The sequence below is a fragment of the Cetorhinus maximus genome, unplaced genomic scaffold, assembly GCF_964194155.1.
Source record: "Cetorhinus maximus unplaced genomic scaffold, sCetMax3.hap1.1 HAP1_SCAFFOLD_918, whole genome shotgun sequence".
NCBI lineage: Eukaryota > Metazoa > Chordata > Chondrichthyes > Lamniformes > Cetorhinidae > Cetorhinus > Cetorhinus maximus.
The window spans coordinates 62,501-86,500 of record NW_027596860.1 but is presented as its reverse complement, the minus strand read 5'-3'; the positions used below and the strand labels follow the sequence as shown (position 1 = coordinate 86,500).

Genomic DNA, 24,000 nt, shown 5'->3' with positions numbered 1-24,000 from the left:
ATTTGCTTCTTTGGCAACTCACTTTCAATCTGTGGGGCCCTCTCGCTCTTGATCCTTTTACCAGCGGGCACAGAGCTTCTTCCCTCTCTACTCTGCCCTGCCTTCAACTTAGGGAAAGCTCGCCCCGAGGCACAAGGGCGGCCCGACGTGCATGCGTCCGCGCCGATCACAGGCCGCCGAGCCCAGCTTCCCGAGCAGGCTCCACTCGAATGGCCCAGCAACGCCGGGGTAGCTGAATGTGCTGGCCGACCGGCCTGGCTACCCTTCTCCCTGCCCGCAAACGAGCCGGGGCACGCGGACCACGCGGACAGCAGCAGCAGCAGCAGCAGCAGCAGCAGCAAAAAGATTGCGCCTCCGTTGTGTGGCAGAGTGAATGTGGAGAGTGGTGACGTGAGCAGCCTCTGCTGGCAGCAAAAGCCTACTGCACCTGGTATTCCCAGGCGGTCTCCCATCCAAGTACTAACCAGGCCTGAGTCTGCTTAGCTTCCGAGATCAGACGAGATCGGGCGTTTTCAGACTAGTATGGCAGGCACTTGCCGCCTGCCTTTCTGGCTAATTCAAGCCTCTCAGTCCAGCCCCTTCTTCTTTACCGCGGGTTTTCTTTTTTTTTCTCTCTCTCTCTCTCTCTTCTTCTTTCCCTCCTACTCCCTTTCATCCCTCCCCCACCTGGCTCCCTTCCTTCTCAGCCTCCCCCCACAGGCAAACTGCAAGCCCTACTTACGCCTCACCAGCCTCCAGCCTGCACCCTTGCTCCCGTTCAACATTCGTCCTCTCCGCACTGGGGGAAGCGTCAGGCACGCGCTACCATCCGCCTCTTGTGCCTTTGTCCCCGTACCCCTGCACCTTCTTTCTATCCAAATAATCATCCGACGCCCTCTCGAATGCCTCGATTCTACCTGCCTCCGCCACGCTTGCAGGCAGTCACGGCCTTCCGCACCTCAACCGCCCGTTGCGTCCACAAGCTTTTTCTCACCTCGCATTTGCTTCTTTGGCAACTCACTTTCAATCTGTGGGGCCCTCTCGCTCTTGATCCTTTTACCAGCGGGCACAGAGCTTCTTCCCTCTCTACTCTGCCCTGCCTTCAACTTAGGGAAAGCTCGCCCCGAGGCACAAGGGCGGCCCGACGTGCATGCGTCCGCGCCGATCACAGGCCGCCGAGCCCAGCTTCCCGAGCAGGCTCCACTCGAATGGCCCAGCAACGCCGGGGTAGCTGAATGTGCTGGCCGACCGGCCTGGCTACCTTCTCCCTGCCCGCAAACGAGCCGGGGCACGCGGACCACGCGGACAGCAGCAGCAGCAGCAGCAGCAGCAGCAGCAAAAAGATTGCGCCTCCGTTGTGTGGCAGAGTGAATGTGGAGAGTGGTGACGTGAGCAGCCTCTGCTGGCAGCAAAAGCCTACTGCACCTGGTATTCCCAGGCGGTCTCCCATCCAAGTACTAACCAGGCCTGAGTCTGCTTAGCTTCCGAGATCAGACGAGATCGGGCGTTTTCAGACTAGTATGGCCGTAGGCACTTGCCGCCTGCCTTTCTGGCTAATTCAAGCCTCTCAGTCCAGCCCCTTCTTCTTTACCGCGGGTTTTCTTTTTTTTTCTCTCTCTCTCTCTCTCTTCTTCTTTCCCTCCTACTCCCTTTCATCCCTCCCCCACCTGGCTCCCTTCCTTCTCAGCCTCCCCCCACAGGCAAACTGCAAGCCCTACTTACGCCTCACCAGCCTCCAGCCTGCACCCTTGCTCCCGTTCAACATTCGTCCTCTCCGCACTGGGGGAAGCGTCAGGCACGCGCTACCATCCGCCTCTTGTGCCTTTGTCCCCGTACCCCTGCACCTTCTTTCTATCCAAATAATCATCCGACGCCCTCTCGAATGCCTCGATTCTACCTGCCTCCGCCACGCTTGCAGGCAGTCACGGCCTTCCGCACCTCAACCGCCCGTTGCGTCCACAAGCTTTTTCTCACCTCGCATTTGCTTCTTTGGCAACTCACTTTCAATCTGTGGGGCCCTCTCGCTCTTGATCCTTTTACCAGCGGGCACAGAGCTTCTTCCCTCTCTACTCTGCCCTGCCTTCAACTTAGGGAAAGCTCGCCCCGAGGCACAAGGGCGGCCCGACGTGCATGCGTCCGCGCCGATCACAGGCCGCCGAGCCCAGCTTCCCGAGCAGGCTCCACTCGAATGGCCCAGCAACGCCGGGGTAGCTGAATGTGCTGGCCGACCGGCCTGGCTACCTTCTCCCTGCCCGCAAACGAGCCGGGGCACGCGGACCACGCGGACAGCAGCAGCAGCAGCAGCAGCAGCAGCAGCAAAAAGATTGCGCCTCCGTTGTGTGGCAGAGTGAATGTGGAGAGTGGTGACGTGAGCAGCCTCTGCTGGCAGCAAAAGCCTACTGCACCTGGTATTCCCAGGCGGTCTCCCATCCAAGTACTAACCAGGCCTGAGTCTGCTTAGCTTCCGAGATCAGACGAGATCGGGCGTTTTCAGACTAGTATGGCCGTAGGCACTTGCCGCCTGCCTTTCTGGCTAATTCAAGCCTCTCAGTCCAGCCCCTTCTTCTTTACCGCGGGTTTTCTTTTTTTTTCTCTCTCTCTCTCTCTCTTCTTCTTTCCCTCCTACTCCCTTTCATCCCTCCCCCACCTGGCTCCCTTCCTTCTCAGCCTCCCCCCACAGGCAAACTGCAAGCCCTACTTACGCCTCACCAGCCTCCAGCCTGCACCCTTGCTCCCGTTCAACATTCGTCCTCTCCGCACTGGGGGAAGCGTCAGGCACGCGCTACCATCCGCCTCTTGTGCCTTTGTCCCCGTACCCCTGCACCTTCTTTCTATCCAAATAATCATCCGACGCCCTCTCGAATGCCTCGATTCTACCTGCCTCCGCCACGCTTGCAGGCAGTCACGGCCTTCCGCACCTCAACCGCCCGTTGCGTCCACAAGCTTTTTCTCACCTCGCATTTGCTTCTTTGGCAACTCACTTTCAATCTGTGGGGCCCTCTCGCTCTTGATCCTTTTACCAGCGGGCACAGAGCTTCTTCCCTCTCTACTCTGCCCTGCCTTCAACTTAGGGAAAGCTCGCCCCGAGGCACAAGGGCGGCCCGACGTGCATGCGTCCGCGCCGATCACAGGCCGCCGAGCCCAGCTTCCCGAGCAGGCTCCACTCGAATGGCCCAGCAACGCCGGGGTAGCTGAATGTGCTGGCCGACCGGCCTGGCTACCTTCTCCCTGCCCGCAAACGAGCCGGGGCACGCGGACCACGCGGACAGCAGCAGCAGCAGCAGCAGCAGCAGCAGCAAAAAGATTGCGCCTCCGTTGTGTGGCAGAGTGAATGTGGAGAGTGGTGACGTGAGCAGCCTCTGCTGGCAGCAAAAGCCTACTGCACCTGGTATTCCCAGGCGGTCTCCCATCCAAGTACTAACCAGGCCTGAGTCTGCTTAGCTTCCGAGATCAGACGAGATCGGGCGTTTTCAGACTAGTATGGCCGTAGGCACTTGCCGCCTGCCTTTCTGGCTAATTCAAGCCTCTCAGTCCAGCCCCTTCTTCTTTACCGCGGGTTTTCTTTTTTTTTCTCTCTCTCTCTCTCTCTTCTTCTTTCCCTCCTACTCCCTTTCATCCCTCCCCCACCTGGCTCCCTTCCTTCTCAGCCTCCCCCCACAGGCAAACTGCAAGCCCTACTTACGCCTCACCAGCCTCCAGCCTGCACCCTTGCTCCCGTTCAACATTCGTCCTCTCCGCACTGGGGGAAGCGTCAGGCACGCGCTACCATCCGCCTCTTGTGCCTTTGTCCCCGTACCCCTGCACCTTCTTTCTATCCAAATAATCATCCGACGCCCTCTCGAATGCCTCGATTCTACCTGCCTCCGCCACGCTTGCAGGCAGTCACGGCCTTCCGCACCTCAACCGCCCGTTGCGTCCACAAGCTTTTTCTCACCTCGCATTTGCTTCTTTGGCAACTCACTTTCAATCTGTGGGGCCCTCTCGCTCTTGATCCTTTTACCAGCGGGCACAGAGCTTCTTCCCTCTCTACTCTGCCCTGCCTTCAACTTAGGGAAAGCTCGCCCCGAGGCACAAGGGCGGCCCGACGTGCATGCGTCCGCGCCGATCACAGGCCGCCGAGCCCAGCTTCCCGAGCAGGCTCCACTCGAATGGCCCAGCAACGCCGGGGTAGCTGAATGTGCTGGCCGACCGGCCTGGCTACCTTCTCCCTGCCCGCAAACGAGCCGGGGCACGCGGACCACGCGGACAGCAGCAGCAGCAGCAGCAGCAGCAGCAAAAAGATTGCGCCTCCGTTGTGTGGCAGAGTGAATGTGGAGAGTGGTGACGTGAGCAGCCTCTGCTGGCAGCAAAAGCCTACTGCACCTGGTATTCCCAGGCGGTCTCCCATCCAAGTACTAACCAGGCCTGAGTCTGCTTAGCTTCCGAGATCAGACGAGATCGGGCGTTTTCAGACTAGTATGGCCGTAGGCACTTGCCGCCTGCCTTTCTGGCTAATTCAAGCCTCTCAGTCCAGCCCCTTCTTCTTTACCGCGGGTTTTCTTTTTTTTTCTCTCTCTCTCTCTCTCTTCTTCTTTCCCTCCTACTCCCTTTCATCCCTCCCCCACCTGGCTCCCTTCCTTCTCAGCCTCCCCCCACAGGCAAACTGCAAGCCCTACTTACGCCTCACCAGCCTCCAGCCTGCACCCTTGCTCCCGTTCAACATTCGTCCTCTCCGCACTGGGGGAAGCGTCAGGCACGCGCTACCATCCGCCTCTTGTGCCTTTGTCCCCGTACCCCTGCACCTTCTTTCTATCCAAATAATCATCCGACGCCCTCTCGAATGCCTCGATTCTACCTGCCTCCGCCACGCTTGCAGGCAGTCACGGCCTTCCGCACCTCAACCGCCCGTTGCGTCCACAAGCTTTTTCTCACCTCGCATTTGCTTCTTTGGCAACTCACTTTCAATCTGTGGGGCCCTCTCGCTCTTGATCCTTTTACCAGCGGGCACAGAGCTTCTTCCCTCTCTACTCTGCCCTGCCTTCAACTTAGGGAAAGCTCGCCCCGAGGCACAAGGGCGGCCCGACGTGCATGCGTCCGCGCCGATCACAGGCCGCCGAGCCCAGCTTCCCGAGCAGGCTCCACTCGAATGGCCCAGCAACGCCGGGGTAGCTGAATGTGCTGGCCGACCGGCCTGGCTACCTTCTCCCTGCCCGCAAACGAGCCGGGGCACGCGGACCACGCGGACAGCAGCAGCAGCAGCAGCAGCAGCAGCAGCAAAAAGATTGCGCCTCCGTTGTGTGGCAGAGTGAATGTGGAGAGTGGTGACGTGAGCAGCCTCTGCTGGCAGCAAAAGCCTACTGCACCTGGTATTCCCAGGCGGTCTCCCATCCAAGTACTAACCAGGCCTGAGTCTGCTTAGCTTCCGAGATCAGACGAGATCGGGCGTTTTCAGACTAGTATGGCCGTAGGCACTTGCCGCCTGCCTTTCTGGCTAATTCAAGCCTCTCAGTCCAGCCCCTTCTTCTTTACCGCGGGTTTTCTTTTTTTTTCTCTCTCTCTCTCTCTCTTCTTCTTTCCCTCCTACTCCCTTTCATCCCTCCCCCACCTGGCTCCCTTCCTTCTCAGCCTCCCCCCACAGGCAAACTGCAAGCCCTACTTACGCCTCACCAGCCTCCAGCCTGCACCCTTGCTCCCGTTCAACATTCGTCCTCTCCGCACTGGGGGAAGCGTCAGGCACGCGCTACCATCCGCCTCTTGTGCCTTTGTCCCCGTACCCCTGCACCTTCTTTCTATCCAAATAATCATCCGACGCCCTCTCGAATGCCTCGATTCTACCTGCCTCCGCCACGCTTGCAGGCAGTCACGGCCTTCCGCACCTCAACCGCCCGTTGCGTCCACAAGCTTTTTCTCACCTCGCATTTGCTTCTTTGGCAACTCACTTTCAATCTGTGGGGCCCTCTCGCTCTTGATCCTTTTACCAGCGGGCACAGAGCTTCTTCCCTCTCTACTCTGCCCTGCCTTCAACTTAGGGAAAGCTCGCCCCGAGGCACAAGGGCGGCCCGACGTGCATGCGTCCGCGCCGATCACAGGCCGCCGAGCCCAGCTTCCCGAGCAGGCTCCACTCGAATGGCCCAGCAACGCCGGGGTAGCTGAATGTGCTGGCCGACCGGCCTGGCTACCTTCTCCCTGCCCGCAAACGAGCCGGGGCACGCGGACCACGCGGACAGCAGCAGCAGCAGCAGCAGCAGCAAAAAGATTGCGCCTCCGTTGTGTGGCAGAGTGAATGTGGAGAGTGGTGACGTGAGCAGCCTCTGCTGGCAGCAAAAGCCTACTGCACCTGGTATTCCCAGGCGGTCTCCCATCCAAGTACTAACCAGGCCTGAGTCTGCTTAGCTTCCGAGATCAGACGAGATCGGGCGTTTTCAGACTAGTATGGCCGTAGGCACTTGCCGCCTGCCTTTCTGGCTAATTCAAGCCTCTCAGTCCAGCCCCTTCTTCTTTACCGCGGGTTTTCTTTTTTTTTCTCTCTCTCTCTCTCTCTTCTTCTTTCCCTCCTACTCCCTTTCATCCCTCCCCCACCTGGCTCCCTTCCTTCTCAGCCTCCCCCCACAGGCAAACTGCAAGCCCTACTTACGCCTCACCAGCCTCCAGCCTGCACCCTTGCTCCCGTTCAACATTCGTCCTCTCCGCACTGGGGGAAGCGTCAGGCACGCGCTACCATCCGCCTCTTGTGCCTTTGTCCCCGTACCCCTGCACCTTCTTTCTATCCAAATAATCATCCGACGCCCTCTCGAATGCCTCGATTCTACCTGCCTCCGCCACGCTTGCAGGCAGTCACGGCCTTCCGCACCTCAACCGCCCGTTGCGTCCACAAGCTTTTTCTCACCTCGCATTTGCTTCTTTGGCAACTCACTTTCAATCTGTGGGGCCCTCTCGCTCTTGATCCTTTTACCAGCGGGCACAGAGCTTCTTCCCTCTCTACTCTGCCCTGCCTTCAACTTAGGGAAAGCTCGCCCCGAGGCACAAGGGCGGCCCGACGTGCATGCGTCCGCGCCGATCACAGGCCGCCGAGCCCAGCTTCCCGAGCAGGCTCCACTCGAATGGCCCAGCAACGCCGGGGTAGCTGAATGTGCTGGCCGACCGGCCTGGCTACCTTCTCCCTGCCCGCAAACGAGCCGGGGCACGCGGACCACGCGGACAGCAGCAGCAGCAGCAGCAGCAGCAGCAGCAAAAAGATTGCGCCTCCGTTGTGTGGCAGAGTGAATGTGGAGAGTGGTGACGTGAGCAGCCTCTGCTGGCAGCAAAAGCCTACTGCACCTGGTATTCCCAGGCGGTCTCCCATCCAAGTACTAACCAGGCCTGAGTCTGCTTAGCTTCCGAGATCAGACGAGATCGGGCGTTTTCAGACTAGTATGGCCGTAGGCACTTGCCGCCTGCCTTTCTGGCTAATTCAAGCCTCTCAGTCCAGCCCCTTCTTCTTTACCGCGGGTTTTCTTTTTTTTTCTCTCTCTCTCTCTCTCTTCTTCTTTCCCTCCTACTCCCTTTCATCCCTCCCCCACCTGGCTCCCTTCCTTCTCAGCCTCCCCCCACAGGCAAACTGCAAGCCCTACTTACGCCTCACCAGCCTCCAGCCTGCACCCTTGCTCCCGTTCAACATTCGTCCTCTCCGCACTGGGGGAAGCGTCAGGCACGCGCTACCATCCGCCTCTTGTGCCTTTGTCCCCGTACCCCTGCACCTTCTTTCTATCCAAATAATCATCCGACGCCCTCTCGAATGCCTCGATTCTACCTGCCTCCGCCACGCTTGCAGGCAGTCACGGCCTTCCGCACCTCAACCGCCCGTTGCGTCCACAAGCTTTTTCTCACCTCGCATTTGCTTCTTTGGCAACTCACTTTCAATCTGTGGGGCCCTCTCGCTCTTGATCCTTTTACCAGCGGGCACAGAGCTTCTTCCCTCTCTACTCTGCCCTGCCTTCAACTTAGGGAAAGCTCGCCCCGAGGCACAAGGGCGGCCCGACGTGCATGCGTCCGCGCCGATCACAGGCCGCCGAGCCCAGCTTCCCGAGCAGGCTCCACTCGAATGGCCCAGCAACGCCGGGGTAGCTGAATGTGCTGGCCGACCGGCCTGGCTACCTTCTCCCTGCCCGCAAACGAGCCGGGGCACGCGGACCACGCGGACAGCAGCAGCAGCAGCAGCAGCAGCAGCAGCAAAAAGATTGCGCCTCCGTTGTGTGGCAGAGTGAATGTGGAGAGTGGTGACGTGAGCAGCCTCTGCTGGCAGCAAAAGCCTACTGCACCTGGTATTCCCAGGCGGTCTCCCATCCAAGTACTAACCAGGCCTGAGTCTGCTTAGCTTCCGAGATCAGACGAGATCGGGCGTTTTCAGACTAGTATGGCCGTAGGCACTTGCCGCCTGCCTTTCTGGCTAATTCAAGCCTCTCAGTCCAGCCCCTTCTTCTTTACCGCGGGTTTTCTTTTTTTTTCTCTCTCTCTCTCTCTCTTCTTCTTTCCCTCCTACTCCCTTTCATCCCTCCCCCACCTGGCTCCCTTCCTTCTCAGCCTCCCCCCACAGGCAAACTGCAAGCCCTACTTACGCCTCACCAGCCTCCAGCCTGCACCCTTGCTCCCGTTCAACATTCGTCCTCTCCGCACTGGGGGAAGCGTCAGGCACGCGCTACCATCCGCCTCTTGTGCCTTTGTCCCCGTACCCCTGCACCTTCTTTCTATCCAAATAATCATCCGACGCCCTCTCGAATGCCTCGATTCTACCTGCCTCCGCCACGCTTGCAGGCAGTCACGGCCTTCCGCACCTCAACCGCCCGTTGCGTCCACAAGCTTTTTCTCACCTCGCATTTGCTTCTTTGGCAACTCACTTTCAATCTGTGGGGCCCTCTCGCTCTTGATCCTTTTACCAGCGGGCACAGAGCTTCTTCCCTCTCTACTCTGCCCTGCCTTCAACTTAGGGAAAGCTCGCCCCGAGGCACAAGGGCGGCCCGACGTGCATGCGTCCGCGCCGATCACAGGCCGCCGAGCCCAGCTTCCCGAGCAGGCTCCACTCGAATGGCCCAGCAACGCCGGGGTAGCTGAATGTGCTGGCCGACCGGCCTGGCTACCTTCTCCCTGCCCGCAAACGAGCCGGGGCACGCGGACCACGCGGACAGCAGCAGCAGCAGCAGCAGCAGCAGCAGCAAAAAGATTGCGCCTCCGTTGTGTGGCAGAGTGAATGTGGAGAGTGGTGACGTGAGCAGCCTCTGCTGGCAGCAAAAGCCTACTGCACCTGGTATTCCCAGGCGGTCTCCCATCCAAGTACTAACCAGGCCTGAGTCTGCTTAGCTTCCGAGATCAGACGAGATCGGGCGTTTTCAGACTAGTATGGCCGTAGGCACTTGCCGCCTGCCTTTCTGGCTAATTCAAGCCTCTCAGTCCAGCCCCTTCTTCTTTACCGCGGGTTTTCTTTTTTTTTCTCTCTCTCTCTCTCTCTTCTTCTTTCCCTCCTACTCCCTTTCATCCCTCCCCCACCTGGCTCCCTTCCTTCTCAGCCTCCCCCCACAGGCAAACTGCAAGCCCTACTTACGCCTCACCCCAGCCTCCAGCCTGCACCCTTGCTCCCGTTCAACATTCGTCCTCTCCGCACTGGGGGAAGCGTCAGGCACGCGCTACCATCCGCCTCTTGTGCCTTTGTCCCCGTACCCCTGCACCTTCTTTCTATCCAAATAATCATCCGACGCCCTCTCGAATGCCTCGATTCTACCTGCCTCCGCCACGCTTGCAGGCAGTCACGGCCTTCCGCACCTCAACCGCCCGTTGCGTCCACAAGCTTTTTCTCACCTCGCATTTGCTTCTTTGGCAACTCACTTTCAATCTGTGGGGCCCTCTCGCTCTTGATCCTTTTACCAGCGGGCACAGAGCTTCTTCCCTCTCTACTCTGCCCTGCCTTCAACTTAGGGAAAGCTCGCCCCGAGGCACAAGGGCGGCCCGACGTGCATGCGTCCGCGCCGATCACAGGCCGCCGAGCCCAGCTTCCCGAGCAGGCTCCACTCGAATGGCCCAGCAACGCCGGGGTAGCTGAATGTGCTGGCCGACCGGCCTGGCTACCTTCTCCCTGCCCGCAAACGAGCCGGGGCACGCGGACCACGCGGACAGCAGCAGCAGCAGCAGCAGCAGCAGCAGCAAAAAGATTGCGCCTCCGTTGTGTGGCAGAGTGAATGTGGAGAGTGGTGACGTGAGCAGCCTCTGCTGGCAGCAAAAGCCTACTGCACCTGGTATTCCCAGGCGGTCTCCCATCCAAGTACTAACCAGGCCTGAGTCTGCTTAGCTTCCGAGATCAGACGAGATCGGGCGTTTTCAGACTAGTATGGCCGTAGGCACTTGCCGCCTGCCTTTCTGGCTAATTCAAGCCTCTCAGTCCAGCCCCTTCTTCTTTACCGCGGGTTTTCTTTTTTTTTCTCTCTCTCTCTCTCTCTTCTTCTTTCCCTCCTACTCCCTTTCATCCCTCCCCCACCTGGCTCCCTTCCTTCTCAGCCTCCCCCCACAGGCAAACTGCAAGCCCTACTTACGCCTCACCAGCCTCCAGCCTGCACCCTTGCTCCCGTTCAACATTCGTCCTCTCCGCACTGGGGGAAGCGTCAGGCACGCGCTACCATCCGCCTCTTGTGCCTTTGTCCCCGTACCCCTGCACCTTCTTTCTATCCAAATAATCATCCGACGCCCTCTCGAATGCCTCGATTCTACCTGCCTCCGCCACGCTTGCAGGCAGTCACGGCCTTCCGCACCTCAACCGCCCGTTGCGTCCACAAGCTTTTTCTCACCTCGCATTTGCTTCTTTGGCAACTCACTTTCAATCTGTGGGGCCCTCTCGCTCTTGATCCTTTTACCAGCGGGCACAGAGCTTCTTCCCTCTCTACTCTGCCCTGCCTTCAACTTAGGGAAAGCTCGCCCCGAGGCACAAGGGCGGCCCGACGTGCATGCGTCCGCGCCGATCACAGGCCGCCGAGCCCAGCTTCCCGAGCAGGCTCCACTCGAATGGCCCAGCAACGCCGGGGTAGCTGAATGTGCTGGCCGACCGGCCTGGCTACCTTCTCCCTGCCCGCAAACGAGCCGGGGCACGCGGACCACGCGGACAGCAGCAGCAGCAGCAGCAGCAGCAGCAGCAAAAAGATTGCGCCTCCGTTGTGTGGCAGAGTGAATGTGGAGAGTGGTGACGTGAGCAGCCTCTGCTGGCAGCAAAAGCCTACTGCACCTGGTATTCCCAGGCGGTCTCCCATCCAAGTACTAACCAGGCCTGAGTCTGCTTAGCTTCCGAGATCAGACGAGATCGGGCGTTTTCAGACTAGTATGGCCGTAGGCACTTGCCGCCTGCCTTTCTGGCTAATTCAAGCCTCTCAGTCCAGCCCCTTCTTCTTTACCGCGGGTTTTCTTTTTTTTTCTCTCTCTCTCTCTCTCTTCTTCTTTCCCTCCTACTCCCTTTCATCCCTCCCCCACCTGGCTCCCTTCCTTCTCAGCCTCCCCCCACAGGCAAACTGCAAGCCCTACTTACGCCTCACCAGCCTCCAGCCTGCACCCTTGCTCCCGTTCAACATTCGTCCTCTCCGCACTGGGGGAAGCGTCAGGCACGCGCTACCATCCGCCTCTTGTGCCTTTGTCCCCGTACCCCTGCACCTTCTTTCTATCCAAATAATCATCCGACGCCCTCTCGAATGCCTCGATTCTACCTGCCTCCGCCACGCTTGCAGGCAGTCACGGCCTTCCGCACCTCAACCGCCCGTTGCGTCCACAAGCTTTTTCTCACCTCGCATTTGCTTCTTTGGCAACTCACTTTCAATCTGTGGGGCCCTCTCGCTCTTGATCCTTTTACCAGCGGGCACAGAGCTTCTTCCCTCTCTACTCTGCCCTGCCTTCAACTTAGGGAAAGCTCGCCCCGAGGCACAAGGGCGGCCCGACGTGCATGCGTCCGCGCCGATCACAGGCCGCCGAGCCCAGCTTCCCGAGCAGGCTCCACTCGAATGGCCCAGCAACGCCGGGGTAGCTGAATGTGCTGGCCGACCGGCCTGGCTACCTTCTCCCTGCCCGCAAACGAGCCGGGGCACGCGGACCACGCGGACAGCAGCAGCAGCAGCAGCAGCAGCAGCAAAAAGATTGCGCCTCCGTTGTGTGGCAGAGTGAATGTGGAGAGTGGTGACGTGAGCAGCCTCTGCTGGCAGCAAAAGCCTACTGCACCTGGTATTCCCAGGCGGTCTCCCATCCAAGTACTAACCAGGCCTGAGTCTGCTTAGCTTCCGAGATCAGACGAGATCGGGCGTTTTCAGACTAGTATGGCCGTAGGCACTTGCCGCCTGCCTTTCTGGCTAATTCAAGCCTCTCAGTCCAGCCCCTTCTTCTTTACCGCGGGTTTTCTTTTTTTTTCTCTCTCTCTCTCTCTCTTCTTCTTTCCCTCCTACTCCCTTTCATCCCTCCCCCACCTGGCTCCCTTCCTTCTCAGCCTCCCCCCACAGGCAAACTGCAAGCCCTACTTACGCCTCACCAGCCTCCAGCCTGCACCCTTGCTCCCGTTCAACATTCGTCCTCTCCGCACTGGGGGAAGCGTCAGGCACGCGCTACCATCCGCCTCTTGTGCCTTTGTCCCCGTACCCCTGCACCTTCTTTCTATCCAAATAATCATCCGACGCCCTCTCGAATGCCTCGATTCTACCTGCCTCCGCCACGCTTGCAGGCAGTCACGGCCTTCCGCACCTCAACCGCCCGTTGCGTCCACAAGCTTTTTCTCACCTCGCATTTGCTTCTTTGGCAACTCACTTTCAATCTGTGGGGCCCTCTCGCTCTTGATCCTTTTACCAGCGGGCACAGAGCTTCTTCCCTCTCTACTCTGCCCTGCCTTCAACTTAGGGAAAGCTCGCCCCGAGGCACAAGGGCGGCCCGACGTGCATGCGTCCGCGCCGATCACAGGCCGCCGAGCCCAGCTTCCCGAGCAGGCTCCACTCGAATGGCCCAGCAACGCCGGGGTAGCTGAATGTGCTGGCCGACCGGCCTGGCTACCTTCTCCCTGCCCGCAAACGAGCCGGGGCACGCGGACCACGCGGACAGCAGCAGCAGCAGCAGCAGCAGCAGCAGCAAAAAGATTGCGCCTCCGTTGTGTGGCAGAGTGAATGTGGAGAGTGGTGACGTGAGCAGCCTCTGCTGGCAGCAAAAGCCTACTGCACCTGGTATTCCCAGGCGGTCTCCCATCCAAGTACTAACCAGGCCTGAGTCTGCTTAGCTTCCGAGATCAGACGAGATCGGGCGTTTTCAGACTAGTATGGCCGTAGGCACTTGCCGCCTGCCTTTCTGGCTAATTCAAGCCTCTCAGTCCAGCCCCTTCTTCTTTACCGCGGGTTTTCTTTTTTTTTCTCTCTCTCTCTCTCTCTTCTTCTTTCCCTCCTACTCCCTTTCATCCCTCCCCCACCTGGCTCCCTTCCTTCTCAGCCTCCCCCCACAGGCAAACTGCAAGCCCTACTTACGCCTCACCAGCCTCCAGCCTGCACCCTTGCTCCCGTTCAACATTCGTCCTCTCCGCACTGGGGGAAGCGTCAGGCACGCGCTACCATCCGCCTCTTGTGCCTTTGTCCCCGTACCCCTGCACCTTCTTTCTATCCAAATAATCATCCGACGCCCTCTCGAATGCCTCGATTCTACCTGCCTCCGCCACGCTTGCAGGCAGTCACGGCCTTCCGCACCTCAACCGCCCGTTGCGTCCACAAGCTTTTTCTCACCTCGCATTTGCTTCTTTGGCAACTCACTTTCAATCTGTGGGGCCCTCTCGCTCTTGATCCTTTTACCAGCGGGCACAGAGCTTCTTCCCTCTCTACTCTGCCCTGCCTTCAACTTAGGGAAAGCTCGCCCCGAGGCACAAGGGCGGCCCGACGTGCATGCGTCCGCGCCGATCACAGGCCGCCGAGCCCAGCTTCCCGAGCAGGCTCCACTCGAATGGCCCAGCAACGCCGGGGTAGCTGAATGTGCTGGCCGACCGGCCTGGCTACCTTCTCCCTGCCCGCAAACGAGCCGGGGCACGCGGACCACGCGGACAGCAGCAGCAGCAGCAGCAGCAGCAAAAAGATTGCGCCTCCGTTGTGTGGCAGAGTGAATGTGGAGAGTGGTGACGTGAGCAGCCTCTGCTGGCAGCAAAAGCCTACTGCACCTGGTATTCCCAGGCGGTCTCCCATCCAAGTACTAACCAGGCCTGAGTCTGCTTAGCTTCCGAGATCAGACGAGATCGGGCGTTTTCAGACTAGTATGGCCGTAGGCACTTGCCGCCTGCCTTTCTGGCTAATTCAAGCCTCTCAGTCCAGCCCCTTCTTCTTTACCGCGGGTTTTCTTTTTTTTTCTCTCTCTCTCTCTCTCTTCTTCTTTCCCTCCTACTCCCTTTCATCCCTCCCCCACCTGGCTCCCTTCCTTCTCAGCCTCCCCCCACAGGCAAACTGCAAGCCCTACTTACGCCTCACCAGCCTCCAGCCTGCACCCTTGCTCCCGTTCAACATTCGTCCTCTCCGCACTGGGGGAAGCGTCAGGCACGCGCTACCATCCGCCTCTTGTGCCTTTGTCCCCGTACCCCTGCACCTTCTTTCTATCCAAATAATCATCCGACGCCCTCTCGAATGCCTCGATTCTACCTGCCTCCGCCACGCTTGCAGGCAGTCACGGCCTTCCGCACCTCAACCGCCCGTTGCGTCCACAAGCTTTTTCTCACCTCGCATTTGCTTCTTTGGCAACTCACTTTCAATCTGTGGGGCCCTCTCGCTCTTGATCCTTTTACCAGCGGGCACAGAGCTTCTTCCCTCTCTACTCTGCCCTGCCTTCAACTTAGGGAAAGCTCGCCCCGAGGCACAAGGGCGGCCCGACGTGCATGCGTCCGCGCCGATCACAGGCCGCCGAGCCCAGCTTCCCGAGCAGGCTCCACTCGAATGGCCCAGCAACGCCGGGGTAGCTGAATGTGCTGGCCGACCGGCCTGGCTACCTTCTCCCTGCCCGCAAACGAGCCGGGGCACGCGGACCACGCGGACAGCAGCAGCAGCAGCAGCAGCAGCAGCAGCAAAAAGATTGCGCCTCCGTTGTGTGGCAGAGTGAATGTGGAGAGTGGTGACGTGAGCAGCCTCTGCTGGCAGCAAAAGCCTACTGCACCTGGTATTCCCAGGCGGTCTCCCATCCAAGTACTAACCAGGCCTGAGTCTGCTTAGCTTCCGAGATCAGACGAGATCGGGCGTTTTCAGACTAGTATGGCCGTAGGCACTTGCCGCCTGCCTTTCTGGCTAATTCAAGCCTCTCAGTCCAGCCCCTTCTTCTTTACCGCGGGTTTTCTTTTTTTTTCTCTCTCTCTTCCCTCCTACTCCCTTTCATCCCTCCCCCACCTGGCTCCCTTCCTTCTCAGCCTCCCCCCACAGGCAAACTGCAAGCCCTACTTACGCCTCACCAGCCTCCAGCCTGCACCCTTGCTCCCGTTCAACATTCGTCCTCTCCGCACTGGGGGAAGCGTCAGGCACGCGCTACCATCCGCCTCTTGTGCCTTTGTCCCCGTACCCCTGCACCTTCTTTCTATCCAAATAATCATCCGACGCCCTCTCGAATGCCTCGATTCTACCTGCCTCCGCCACGCTTGCAGGCAGTCACGGCCTTCCGCACCTCAACCGCCCGTTGCGTCCACAAGCTTTTTCTCACCTCGCATTTGCTTCTTTGGCAACTCACTTTCAATCTGTGGGGCCCTCTCGCTCTTGATCCTTTTACCAGCGGGCACAGAGCTTCTTCCCTCTCTACTCTGCCCTGCCTTCAACTTAGGGAAAGCTCGCCCCGAGGCACAAGGGCGGCCCGACGTGCATGCGTCCGCGCCGATCACAGGCCGCCGAGCCCAGCTTCCCGAGCAGGCTCCACTCGAATGGCCCAGCAACGCCGGGGTAGCTGAATGTGCTGGCCGACCGGCCTGGCTACCTTCTCCCTGCCCGCAAACGAGCCGGGGCACGCGGACCACGCGGACAGCAGCAGCAGCAGCAGCAGCAGCAGCAGCAAAAAGATTGCGCCTCCGTTGTGTGGCAGAGTGAATGTGGAGAGTGGTGACGTGAGCAGCCTCTGCTGGCAGCAAAAGCCTACTGCACCTGGTATTCCCAGGCGGTCTCCCATCCAAGTACTCACCAGGCCTGAGTCTGCTTAGCTTCCGAGATCAGACGAGATCGGGCGTTTTCAGACTAGTATGGCCGTAGGCACTTGCCGCCTGCCTTTCTGGCTAATTCAAGCCTCTCAGTCCAGCCCCTTCTTCTTTACCGCGGGTTTTCTTTTTTTTTCTCTCTCTCTCTCTCTCTTCTTCTTTCCCTCCTACTCCCTTTCATCCCTCCCCCACCTGGCTCCCTTCCTTCTCAGCCTCCCCCCACAGGCAAACTGCAAGCCCTACTTACGCCTCACCAGCCTCCAGCCTGCACCCTTGCTCCCGTTCAACATTCGTCCTCTCCGCACTGGGGGAAGCGTCAGGCACGCGCTACCATCCGCCTCTTGTGCCTTTGTCCCCGTACCCCTGCACCTTCTTTCTATCCAAATAATCATCCGACGCCCTCTCGAATGCCTCGATTCTACCTGCCTCCGCCACGCTTGCAGGCAGTCACGGCCTTCCGCACCTCAACCGCCCGTTGCGTCCACAAGCTTTTTCTCACCTCGCATTTGCTTCTTTGGCAACTCACTTTCAATCTGTGGGGCCCTCTCGCTCTTGATCCTTTTACCAGCGGGCACAGAGCTTCTTCCCTCTCTACTCTGCCCTGCCTTCAACTTAGGGAAAGCTCGCCCCGAGGCACAAGGGCGGCCCGACGTGCATGCGTCCGCGCCGATCACAGGCCGCCGAGCCCAGCTTCCCGAGCAGGCTCCACTCGAATGGCCCAGCAACGCCGGGGTAGCTGAATGTGCTGGCCGACCGGCCTGGCTACCTTCTCCCTGCCCGCAAACGAGCCGGGGCACGCGGACCACGCGGACAGCAGCAGCAGCAGCAGCAGCAGCAGCAGCAAAAAGATTGCGCCTCCGTTGTGTGGCAGAGTGAATGTGGAGAGTGGTGACGTGAGCAGCCTCTGCTGGCAGCAAAAGCCTACTGCACCTGGTATTCCCAGGCGGTCTCCCATCCAAGTACTAACCAGGCCTGAGTCTGCTTAGCTTCCGAGATCAGACGAGATCGGGCGTTTTCAGACTAGTATGGCCGTAGGCACTTGCCGCCTGCCTTTCTGGCTAATTCAAGCCTCTCAGTCCAGCCCCTTCTTCTTTACCGCGGGTTTTCTTTTTTTTTCTCTCTCTCTCTCTCTCTTCTTCTTTCCCTCCTACTCCCTTTCATCCCTCCCCCACCTGGCTCCCTTCCTTCTCAGCCTCCCCCCACAGGCAAACTGCAAGCCCTACTTACGCCTCACCAGCCTCCAGCCTGCACCCTTGCTCCCGTTCAACATTCGTCCTCTCCGCACTGGGGGAAGCGTCAGGCACGCGCTACCATCCGCCTCTTGTGCCTTTGTCCCCGTACCCCTGCACCTTCTTTCTATCCAAATAATCATCCGACGCCCTCTCGAATGCCTCGATTCTACCTGCCTCCGCCACGCTTGCAGGCAGTCACGGCCTTCCGCACCTCAACCGCCCGTTGCGTCCACAAGCTTTTTCTCACCTCGCATTTGCTTCTTTGGCAACTCACTTTCAATCTGTGGGGCCCTCTCGCTCTTGATCCTTTTACCAGCGGGCACAGAGCTTCTTCCCTCTCTACTCTGCCCTGCCTTCAACTTAGGGAAAGCTCGCCCCGAGGCACAAGGGCGGCCCGACGTGCATGCGTCCGCGCCGATCACAGGCCGCCGAGCCCAGCTTCCCGAGCAGGCTCCACTCGAATGGCCCAGCAACGTCGGGGTAGCTGAATGTGCTGGCCGACCGGCCTGGCTACCTTCTCCCTGCCCGCAAACGAGCCGGGGCACGCGGACCACGCGGACAGCAGCAGCAGCAGCAGCAGCAGCAGCAAAAAGATTGCGCCTCCGTTGTGTGGCAGAGTGAATGTGGAGAGTGGTGACGTGAGCAGCCTCTGCTGGCAGCAAAAGCCTACTGCACCTGGTATTCCCAGGCGGTCTCCCATCCAAGTACTCACCAGGCCTGAGTCTGCTTAGCTTCCGAGATCAGACGAGATCGGGCGTTTTCAGACTAGTATGGCCGTAGGCACTTGCCGCCTGCCTTTCTGGCTAATTCAAGCCTCTCAGTCCAGCCCCTTCTTCTTTACCGTGGGTTTTCTTTTTTTTTCTCTCTCTCTCTCTCTCTTCTTCTTTCCCTCCTACTCCCTTTCATCCCTCCCCCACCTGGCTCCCTTCCTTCTCAGCCTCCCCCCACAGGCAAACTGCAAGCCCTACTTACGCCTCACCAGCCTCCAGCCTGCACCCTTGCTCCCGTTCAACATTCGTCCTCTCCGCACTGGGGGAAGCGTCAGGCACGCGCTACCATCCGCCTCTTGTGCCTTTGTCCCCGTACCCCTGCACCTTCTTTCTATCCAAATAATCATCCGACGCCCTCTCGAATGCCTCGATTCTACCTGCCTCCGCCACGCTTGCAGGCAGTCACGGCCTTCCGCACCTCAACCGCCCGTTGCGTCCACAAGCTTTTTCTCACCTCGCATTTGCTTCTTTGGCAACTCACTTTCAATCTGTGGGGCCCTCTCGCTCTTGATCCTTTTACCAGCGGGCACAGAGCTTCTTCCCTCTCTACTCTGCCCTGCCTTCAACTTAGGGAAAGCTCGCCCCGAGGCACAAGGGCGGCCCGACGTGCATGCGTCCGCGCCGATCACAGGCCGCCGAGCCCAGCTTCCCGAGCAGGCTCCACTCGAATGGCCCAGCAACGCCGGGGTAGCTGAATGTGCTGGCCGACCGGCCTGGCTACCTTCTCCCTGCCCGCAAACGAGCCGGGGCACGCGGACCACGCGGACAGCAGCAGCAGCAGCAGCAGCAGCAGCAGCAAAAAGATTGCGCCTCCGTTGTGTGGCAGAGTGAATGTGGAGAGTGGTGACGTGAGCAGCCTCTGCTGGCAGCAAAAGCCTACTGCACCTGGTATTCCCAGGCGGTCTCCCATCCAAGTACTAACCAGGCCTGAGTCTGCTTAGCTTCCGAGATCAGACGAGATCGGGCGTTTTCAGACTAGTATGGCCGTAGGCACTTGCCGCCTGCCTTTCTGGCTAATTCAAGCCTCTCAGTCCAGCCCCTTCTTCTTTACCGCGGGTTTTCTTTTTTTTTCTCTCTCTCTCTCTCTCTTCTTCTTTCCCTCCTACTCCCTTTCATCCCTCCCCCACCTGGCTCCCTTCCTTCTCAGCCTCCCCCCACAGGCAAACTGCAAGCCCTACTTACGCCTCACCAGCCTCCAGCCTGCACCCTTGCTCCCGTTCAACATTCGTCCTCTCCGCACTGGGGGAAGCGTCAGGCACGCGCTACCATCCGCCTCTTGTGCCTTTGTCCCCGTACCCCTGCACCTTCTTTCTATCCAAATAATCATCCGACGCCCTCTCGAATGCCTCGATTCTACCTGCCTCCGCCACGCTTGCAGGCAGTCACGGCCTTCCGCACCTCAACCGCCCGTTGCGTCCACAAGCTTTTTCTCACCTCGCATTTGCTTCTTTGGCAACTCACTTTCAATCTGTGGGGCCCTCTCGCTCTTGATCCTTTTACCAGCGGGCACAGAGCTTCTTCCCTCTCTACTCTGCCCTGCCTTCAACTTAGGGAAAGCTCGCCCCGAGGCACAAGGGCGGCCCGACGTGCATGCGTCCGCGCCGATCACAGGCCGCCGAGCCCAGCTTCCCGAGCAGGCTCCACTCGAATGGCCCAGCAACGCCGGGGTAGCTGAATGTGCTGGCCGACCGGCCTGGCTACCTTCTCCCTGCCCGCAAACGAGCCGGGGCACGCGGACCACGCGGACAGCAGCAGCAGCAGCAGCAGCAGCAGCAAAAAGATTGCGCCTCCGTTGTGTGGCAGAGTGAATGTGGAGAGTGGTGACGTGAGCAGCCTCTGCTGGCAGCAAAAGCCTACTGCACCTGGTATTCCCAGGCGGTCTCCCATCCAAGTACTAACCAGGCCTGAGTCTGCTTAGCTTCCGAGATCAGACGAGATCGGGCGTTTTCAGACTAGTATGGCCGTAGGCACTTGCCGCCTGCCTTTCTGGCTAATTCAAGCCTCTCAGTCCAGCCCCTTCTTCTTTACCGTGGGTTTTCTTTTTTTTTCTCTCTCTCTCTCTCTCTTCTTCTTTCCCTCCTACTCCCTTTCATCCCTCCCCCACCTGGCTCCCTTCCTTCTCAGCCTCCCCCCACAGGCAAACTGCAAGCCCTACTTACGCCTCACCAGCCTCCAGCCTGCACCCTTGCTCCCGTTCAACATTCGTCCTCTCCGCACTGGGGGAAGCGTCAGGCACGCGCTACCATCCGCCTCTTGTGCCTTTGTCCCCGTACCCCTGCACCTTCTTTCTATCCAAATAATCATCCGACGCCCTCTCGAATGCCTCGATTCTACCTGCCTCCGCCACGCTTGCAGGCAGTCACGGCCTTCCGCACCTCAACCGCCCGTTGCGTCCACAAGCTTTTTCTCACCTCGCATTTGCTTCTTTGGCAACTCACTTTCAATCTGTGGGGCCCTCTCGCTCTTGATCCTTTTACCAGCGGGCACAGAGCTTCTTCCCTCTCTACTCTGCCCTGCCTTCAACTTAGGGAAAGCTCGCCCCGAGGCACAAGGGCGGCCCGACGTGCATGCGTCCGCGCCGATCACAGGCCGCCGAGCCCAGCTTCCCGAGCAGGCTCCACTCGAATGGCCCAGCAACGCCGGGGTAGCTGAATGTGCTGGCCGACCGGCCTGGCTACCTTCTCCCTGCCCGCAAACGAGCCGGGGCACGCGGACCACGCGGACAGCAGCAGCAGCAGCAGCAGCAGCAGCAGCAAAAAGATTGCGCCTCCGTTGTGTGGCAGAGTGAATGTGGAGAGTGGTGACGTGAGCAGCCTCTGCTGGCAGCAAAAGCCTACTGCACCTGGTATTCCCAGGCGGTCTCCCATCCAAGTACTAACCAGGCCTGAGTCTGCTTAGCTTCCGAGATCAGACGAGATCGGGCGTTTTCAGACTAGTATGGCCGTAGGCACTTGCCGCCTGCCTTTCTGGCTAATTCAAGCCTCTCAGTCCAGCCCCTTCTTCTTTACCGCGGGTTTTCTTTTTTTTTCTCTCTCTCTCTCTCTCTTCTTCTTTCCCTCCTACTCCCTTTCATCCCTCCCCCACCTGGCTCCCTTCCTTCTCAGCCTCCCCCCACAGGCAAACTGCAAGCCCTACTTACGCCTCACCAGCCTCCAGCCTGCACCCTTGCTCCCGTTCAACATTCGTCCTCTCCGCACTGGGGGAAGCGTCAGGCACGCGCTACCATCCGCCTCTTGTGCCTTTGTCCCCGTACCCCTGCACCTTCTTTCTATCCAAATAATCATCCGACGCCCTCTCGAATGCCTCGATTCTACCTGCCTCCGCCACGCTTGCAGGCAGTCACGGCCTTCCGCACCTCAACCGCCCGTTGCGTCCACAAGCTTTTTCTCACCTCGCATTTGCTTCTTTGGCAACTCACTTTCAATCTGTGGGGCCCTCTCGCTCTTGATCCTTTTACCAGCGGGCACAGAGCTTCTTCCCTCTCTACTCTGCCCTGCCTTCAACTTAGGGAAAGCTCGCCCCGAGGCACAAGGGCGGCCCGACGTGCATGCGTCCGCGCCGATCACAGGCCGCCGAGCCCAGCTTCCCGAGCAGGCTCCACTCGAATGGCCCAGCAACGCCGGGGTAGCTGAATGTGCTGGCCGACCGGCCTGGCTACCTTCTCCCTGCCCGCAAACGAGCCGGGGCACGCGGACCACGCGGACAGCAGCAGCAGCAGCAGCAGCAGCAGCAGCAAAAAGATTGCGCCTCCGTTGTGTGGCAGAGTGAATGTGGAGAGTGGTGACGTGAGCAGCCTCTGCTGGCAGCAAAAGCCTACTGCACCTGGTATTCCCAGGCGGTCTCCCATCCAAGTACTAACCAGGCCTGAGTCTGCTTAGCTTCCGAGATCAGACGAGATCGGGCGTTTTCAGACTAGTATGGCCGTAGGCACTTGCTGCCTGCCTTTCTGGCTAATTCAAGCCTCTCAGTCCAGCCCCTTCTTCTTTACCGCGGGTTTTCTTTTTTTTTCTCTCTCTCTCTCTCTCTTCTTCTTTCCCTCCTACTCCCTTTCATCCCTCCCCCACCTGGCTCCCTTCCTTCTCAGCCTCCCCCCACAGGCAAACTGCAAGCCCTACTTACGCCTCACCAGCCTCCAGCCTGCACCCTTGCTCCCGTTCAACATTCGTCCTCTCCGCACTGGGGGAAGCGTCAGGCACGCGCTACCATCCGCCTCTTGTGCCTTTGTCCCCGTACCCCTGCACCTTCTTTCTATCCAAATAATCATCCGACGCCCTCTCGAATGCCTCGATTCTACCTGCCTCCGCCACGCTTGCAGGCAGTCACGGCCTTCCGCACCTCAACCGCCCGTTGCGTCCACAAGCTTTTTCTCACCTCACATTTGCTTCTTTGGCAACTCACTTTCAATCTGTGGGGCCCTCTCGCTCTTGATCCTTTTACCAGCGGGCACAGAGCTTCTTCCCTCTCTACTCTGCCCTGCCTTCAACTTAGGGAAAGCTCGCCCCGAGGCACAAGGGCGGCCCGACGTGCATGCGTCCGCGCCGATCACAGGCCGCCGAGCCCAGCTTCCCGAGCAGGCTCCACTCGAATGGCCCAGCAACGCCGGGGTAGCTGAATGTGCTGGCCGACCGGCCTGGCTACCTTCTCCCTGCCCGCAAACGAGCCGGGGCACGCGGACCACGCGGACAGCAGCAGCAGCAGCAGCAGCAGCAGCAGCAAAAAGATTGCGCCTCCGTTGTGTGGCAGAGTGAATGTGGAGAGTGGTGACGTGAGCAGCCTCTGCTGGCAGCAAAAGCCTACTGCACCTGGTATTCCCAGGCGGTCTCCCATCCAAGTACTAACCAGGCCTGAGTCTGCTTAGCTTCCGAGATCAGACGAGATCGGGCGTTTTCAGACTAGTATGGCCGTAGGCACTTGCCGCCTGCCTTTCTGGCTAATTCAAGCCTCTCAGTCCAGCCCCTTCTTCTTTACCGCGGGTTTTCTTTTTTTTTCTCTCTCTCTCTCTCTCTTCTTCTTTCCCTCCTACTCCCTTTCATCCCTCCCCCACCTGGCTCCCTTCCTTCTCAGCCTCCCCCCACAGGCAAACTGCAAGCCCTACTTACGCCTCACCAGCCTCCAGCCTGCACCCTTGCTCCCGTTCAACATTCGTCCTCTCCGCACTGGGGGAAGCGTCAGGCACGCGCTACCATCCGCCTCTTGTGCCTTTGTCCCCGTACCCCTGCACCTTCTTTCTATCCAAATAATCATCCGACGCCCTCTCGAATGCCTCGATTCTACCTGCCTCCGCCACGCTTGCAGGCAGTCACGGCCTTCCGCACCTCAACCGCCCGTTGCGTCCACAAGCTTTTTCTCACCTCGCATTTGCTTCTTTGGCAACTCACTTTCAATCTGTGGGGCCCTCTCGCTCTTGATCCTTTTACCAGCGGGCACAGAGCTTCTTCCCTCTCTACTCTGCCCTGCCTTCAACTTAGGGAAAGCTCGCCCCGAGGCACAAGGGCGGCCCGACGTGCATGCGTCCGCGCCGATCACAGGCCGCCGAGCCCAGCTTCCCGAGCAGGCTCCACTCGAATGGCCCAGCAACGCCGGGGTAGCTGAATGTGCTGGCCGACCGGCCTGGCTACCTTCTCCCTGCCCGCAAACGAGCCGGGGCACGCGGACCACGCGGACAGCAGCAGCAGCAGCAGCAGCAGCAGCAGCAAAAGATTGCGCCTCCGTTGTGTGGCAGAGTGAATGTGGAGAGTGGTGACGTGAGCAGCCTCTGCTGGCAGCAAAAGCCTACTGCACCTGGTATTCCCAGGCGGTCTCCCATCCAAGTACTAACCAGGCCTGAGTCTGCTTAGCTTCCGAGATCAGACGAGATCGGGCGTTTTCAGACTAG

At 59.3% G+C, this 24,000-nt stretch overlaps 25 non-coding genes across 25 annotated transcripts in view; all 25 read right to left on the bottom strand.

The window, feature by feature from the left end:
* Nucleotides 1–415: 415 nt before the first annotated feature.
* Nucleotides 416–531, bottom strand: LOC144675229 (5S ribosomal RNA). Its single transcript, XR_013574871.1, has one exon. It is a non-coding gene; the product is annotated as a 5S ribosomal RNA (ribosomal RNA).
* An 861-nt stretch (nucleotides 532–1,392) lies between these two features.
* LOC144675155 (5S ribosomal RNA) lies at nucleotides 1,393–1,511 on the bottom strand. The gene has a single exon (XR_013574802.1). It is a non-coding gene; the product is annotated as a 5S ribosomal RNA (ribosomal RNA).
* An 861-nt stretch (nucleotides 1,512–2,372) lies between these two features.
* Nucleotides 2,373–2,491, bottom strand: LOC144675154 (5S ribosomal RNA). The gene has a single exon (XR_013574801.1). It is a non-coding gene; the product is annotated as a 5S ribosomal RNA (ribosomal RNA).
* Nucleotides 2,492–3,352: 861 nt separating this feature from the next.
* LOC144675153 (5S ribosomal RNA) lies at nucleotides 3,353–3,471 on the bottom strand. Its single transcript, XR_013574800.1, has one exon. It is a non-coding gene; the product is annotated as a 5S ribosomal RNA (ribosomal RNA).
* An 858-nt stretch (nucleotides 3,472–4,329) lies between these two features.
* On the bottom strand, nucleotides 4,330–4,448 carry LOC144675151 (5S ribosomal RNA). Its single transcript, XR_013574798.1, has one exon. It is a non-coding gene; the product is annotated as a 5S ribosomal RNA (ribosomal RNA).
* An 861-nt stretch (nucleotides 4,449–5,309) lies between these two features.
* On the bottom strand, nucleotides 5,310–5,428 carry LOC144675150 (5S ribosomal RNA). Its single transcript, XR_013574796.1, has one exon. It is a non-coding gene; the product is annotated as a 5S ribosomal RNA (ribosomal RNA).
* Nucleotides 5,429–6,283: 855 nt separating this feature from the next.
* LOC144675149 (5S ribosomal RNA) lies at nucleotides 6,284–6,402 on the bottom strand. Its single transcript, XR_013574795.1, has one exon. It is a non-coding gene; the product is annotated as a 5S ribosomal RNA (ribosomal RNA).
* Nucleotides 6,403–7,263: 861 nt separating this feature from the next.
* On the bottom strand, nucleotides 7,264–7,382 carry LOC144675148 (5S ribosomal RNA). The gene has a single exon (XR_013574794.1). It is a non-coding gene; the product is annotated as a 5S ribosomal RNA (ribosomal RNA).
* Nucleotides 7,383–8,243: 861 nt separating this feature from the next.
* Nucleotides 8,244–8,362, bottom strand: LOC144675147 (5S ribosomal RNA). Its single transcript, XR_013574793.1, has one exon. It is a non-coding gene; the product is annotated as a 5S ribosomal RNA (ribosomal RNA).
* An 861-nt stretch (nucleotides 8,363–9,223) lies between these two features.
* Nucleotides 9,224–9,342, bottom strand: LOC144675146 (5S ribosomal RNA). The gene has a single exon (XR_013574792.1). It is a non-coding gene; the product is annotated as a 5S ribosomal RNA (ribosomal RNA).
* Nucleotides 9,343–10,205: 863 nt separating this feature from the next.
* LOC144675144 (5S ribosomal RNA) lies at nucleotides 10,206–10,324 on the bottom strand. Its single transcript, XR_013574791.1, has one exon. It is a non-coding gene; the product is annotated as a 5S ribosomal RNA (ribosomal RNA).
* Nucleotides 10,325–11,185: 861 nt separating this feature from the next.
* On the bottom strand, nucleotides 11,186–11,304 carry LOC144675143 (5S ribosomal RNA). The gene has a single exon (XR_013574790.1). It is a non-coding gene; the product is annotated as a 5S ribosomal RNA (ribosomal RNA).
* Nucleotides 11,305–12,162: 858 nt separating this feature from the next.
* Nucleotides 12,163–12,281, bottom strand: LOC144675142 (5S ribosomal RNA). Its single transcript, XR_013574789.1, has one exon. It is a non-coding gene; the product is annotated as a 5S ribosomal RNA (ribosomal RNA).
* Nucleotides 12,282–13,142: 861 nt separating this feature from the next.
* On the bottom strand, nucleotides 13,143–13,261 carry LOC144675141 (5S ribosomal RNA). Its single transcript, XR_013574788.1, has one exon. It is a non-coding gene; the product is annotated as a 5S ribosomal RNA (ribosomal RNA).
* An 855-nt stretch (nucleotides 13,262–14,116) lies between these two features.
* Nucleotides 14,117–14,235, bottom strand: LOC144675139 (5S ribosomal RNA). The gene has a single exon (XR_013574786.1). It is a non-coding gene; the product is annotated as a 5S ribosomal RNA (ribosomal RNA).
* An 861-nt stretch (nucleotides 14,236–15,096) lies between these two features.
* On the bottom strand, nucleotides 15,097–15,215 carry LOC144675138 (5S ribosomal RNA). Its single transcript, XR_013574785.1, has one exon. It is a non-coding gene; the product is annotated as a 5S ribosomal RNA (ribosomal RNA).
* Nucleotides 15,216–16,061: 846 nt separating this feature from the next.
* LOC144675224 (5S ribosomal RNA) lies at nucleotides 16,062–16,180 on the bottom strand. Its single transcript, XR_013574867.1, has one exon. It is a non-coding gene; the product is annotated as a 5S ribosomal RNA (ribosomal RNA).
* Nucleotides 16,181–17,041: 861 nt separating this feature from the next.
* On the bottom strand, nucleotides 17,042–17,160 carry LOC144675137 (5S ribosomal RNA). Its single transcript, XR_013574784.1, has one exon. It is a non-coding gene; the product is annotated as a 5S ribosomal RNA (ribosomal RNA).
* An 858-nt stretch (nucleotides 17,161–18,018) lies between these two features.
* LOC144675223 (5S ribosomal RNA) lies at nucleotides 18,019–18,137 on the bottom strand. The gene has a single exon (XR_013574866.1). It is a non-coding gene; the product is annotated as a 5S ribosomal RNA (ribosomal RNA).
* Nucleotides 18,138–18,998: 861 nt separating this feature from the next.
* Nucleotides 18,999–19,117, bottom strand: LOC144675136 (5S ribosomal RNA). The gene has a single exon (XR_013574783.1). It is a non-coding gene; the product is annotated as a 5S ribosomal RNA (ribosomal RNA).
* Nucleotides 19,118–19,975: 858 nt separating this feature from the next.
* LOC144675135 (5S ribosomal RNA) lies at nucleotides 19,976–20,094 on the bottom strand. Its single transcript, XR_013574782.1, has one exon. It is a non-coding gene; the product is annotated as a 5S ribosomal RNA (ribosomal RNA).
* Nucleotides 20,095–20,955: 861 nt separating this feature from the next.
* Nucleotides 20,956–21,074, bottom strand: LOC144675134 (5S ribosomal RNA). The gene has a single exon (XR_013574781.1). It is a non-coding gene; the product is annotated as a 5S ribosomal RNA (ribosomal RNA).
* An 861-nt stretch (nucleotides 21,075–21,935) lies between these two features.
* On the bottom strand, nucleotides 21,936–22,054 carry LOC144675133 (5S ribosomal RNA). The gene has a single exon (XR_013574780.1). It is a non-coding gene; the product is annotated as a 5S ribosomal RNA (ribosomal RNA).
* An 861-nt stretch (nucleotides 22,055–22,915) lies between these two features.
* LOC144675132 (5S ribosomal RNA) lies at nucleotides 22,916–23,034 on the bottom strand. Its single transcript, XR_013574779.1, has one exon. It is a non-coding gene; the product is annotated as a 5S ribosomal RNA (ribosomal RNA).
* An 860-nt stretch (nucleotides 23,035–23,894) lies between these two features.
* The window catches only part of LOC144675131 (5S ribosomal RNA), a 119-nt gene continuing 13 nt past the window's right edge, over nucleotides 23,895–24,000 (bottom strand). The window contains exon 1 of the ribosomal RNA XR_013574778.1: nucleotides 23,895–24,000. This exon is cut by the window's right edge and continues 13 nt beyond it. This is a non-coding gene — a ribosomal RNA (5S ribosomal RNA).